Here is a 2,853-nt window from a genome sequence, read left to right on the forward strand (position 1 = left end):
TTGCTATTATTGCTAATGAAGAAACAGACAAATATAGAACCAAAATTTTGAAGAAAAGACAATAATGCGTTTTCAATTTTGGCTCTGTTCTTATTTTTTAATATTTATTTCCCATCTCAAGGAGAAAACAGGCACTGAAAAAACAGGCCACTACAGTGGTTTTCGACCCCACGTGTTACTATGAATATTAGTAATTTTAAGAGTATCCTATATAACTTTATTGATTTTTAATATGGATTTTCATTTTTTAAGGAGTCTTTTTTTCTTTTTGGAAATGAGACATTTTAAGTTAAAATGAAAGCATGGTTTCTTATTCATCACTTCTTTCTCTTTTCCAATGAGTGTTTTAGAAAGAAAAGGAAGTTCTTTAAGAGTATCCTCTATGACTTTATTGATTTTTTTATATATAATTTCATTTTTTAAGGAGTCTTTGTGGAAATGATACTACATTTTAAGTTTAAATGAAAGTATAGTTTCTTATTCATTTATTCTCCTATTTTTCAATGAGTGTTCTGTGCAAAAGAAAAAAAGAAAAGAAGTTTGATTATTCTAAATAATTGGAAATAGATATACTATTATAGAAGAACAGACAAAATAAAAAGTGTATTGATTATTAAATGTTTTGGTATATCTTGGATTACATAAGAGGCGACGTGGAAATGATAATAATATTTTATATGAATAAGAATAGGAAGAGTTGGTCACCCTGTTTAGGAGGAACATCGATTTGTTCGTTTGGGCACTCTCAGATATGTCAGACATAAATACAAGAATGGTATGTGATCGACTCTCCATTCATCTCATTCGGAAATCAGTATCTTAAAGGGATGAAAAGGTAAGCAAGGAGAAGAGAGCAACTATTGATGAAGAAGTGTAGAAGCTGACAAATGCTGCTTTATAATTGAGGTAAAATATTCATCTTGACTGGCTAACGTAGTCTTGGTAAGGAAGTTATTGAACAAATTGCGCATGTGCGTCAACTTCGTTGACCTTAAAGTCGAATGTCCCAAATATTTGTATCCCTTACCCAACATAGATTGTCTAATTGACGGATCTTCAGACAACTATTTTGGGCGAGAATACGAAAAATGCAACGGTCTAGAAGGGATGAATAGACATCTCAAATAAAATTTGATCAATTTGAATATTAATTTAGTTTGAAAAACTTATTAGAGTTTGAAAACGATTTACGTAGCGAAAGTAAAATACGTAAAAGATCAATTATATTTATTGAACGGTATATACACAAAACACTTTAATTAGTACATAATATAATAATAGAGTTATTCAAATAGCTAATCAAAAAGAATCAAGGAGTGCATTGAATTAATTTTAACTTACACAAGATACGAAAATATAAAAAGTCAATATAATTAACAATATTGTTTAATATTAATTTACACAAGATGTGTAAATATAAAAAGTCAACACAATTGACAATTCTAAAGTTTTTAGTTTTAATCAATAATAAGATAATTCGTAGTATTAATTTGTCAAAATTTACGCTTAATTGACGAATCAATATTAAGGGAATAACTTAACAAGATATGATTCTAGAAATGCGGTAAAATATATATATATATATATATATATATATATATATATATATATATATATATATATATATATATATATATATATATATATATATATATATATATATATATATATATATATATATATATAATTTGCTTATAATTTTAAAAATAGTTTACTTTAAAATGACTCTTGTTTTCATTTTTTCAATATAATATTTTATTATTATTTAAAATCATTATAAATAGTTATACTAATAATCTAATATAGAAGAAGAAATCAAAAAGTGTATTGATTAATAATTTTAAAAGAAAAAAGTTATATGCATATTTTTATTATAAAAATATATTATTTTAAGATTTTTCTTTAACGAATACTTATACTTATAGTGACTATCGAGGCGCTTACATGATATTAGAGATTTGGTTGGGGAATTAAGATGAATAAGGTTAAAAAATTCTTATTTAATAACAATAATTTTATAGTGATTTAGAAAGTCAAACTTTGTGAAGTCTCGGTCTCTTTAATTTACTCATTTTGAGGTAATTCTTTTGTGTGATTAGAATTTTACTCCGGCGGTTGGTAATCATAAGGGTAATGTTTTTCATTTGGTGTAGTTCTAAAGGGAACTCATTCTTTTCTTTGGTGGGTCAGGTTTTCTTAGAATTTATCTTTATTGGGAAGCTCTCAATTCTACTAGTTTTGGTGTTAATATCTACTTAGCAAAACCTTCTAGCCATGATTTTTCTTTCACAACTTCGGTGAGGAAAATATACTTTCCTCCAATGGTTGATAGGGAAAAAACCTTCTGAAGTGTTGCTTTCCAACTGACTGTTGTGCCAAACATAATAAACACATATCCAGAAATAGATTTTATGGAATCCATACAATCTGCATAATCAGAATCTACAAATCCTTCAATTCCGACTTTGCTATTATCAACACGTGTTGCACCATAAATCAGGACTATACTCAGAGATCCATTTATGTACCTCTGAATTCACTTCAATGCTTGTCATTGCTCCTTACCAAGATCGACCATATACTTGCTTACGAGGCTCATTTCGTACATTATGTATGGCCACAAACAAACCATAACATACATCAAAGAACCTATTATACTAGCATATGAAATGTTATTCATACAGACTCTTCTGAATTCAGTATTAGGACTTTGAGTAGTACTTAACTTGAATTGAGGATTAGTAGGTGTTACAACAGACTTTGAATTCCACAGACCAAACTTGTCGAGAATCGTCATGAGTGATCGGGAAAATAACAAGTGTACTATTTTGCCTTTTATAGTAATAATGGGGA

The sequence above is a fragment of the Lathyrus oleraceus genome, chromosome 5 (genome assembly GCF_024323335.1).
Source record: "Lathyrus oleraceus cultivar Zhongwan6 chromosome 5, CAAS_Psat_ZW6_1.0, whole genome shotgun sequence".
Taxonomy (NCBI): domain Eukaryota; kingdom Viridiplantae; phylum Streptophyta; class Magnoliopsida; order Fabales; family Fabaceae; genus Lathyrus; species Lathyrus oleraceus.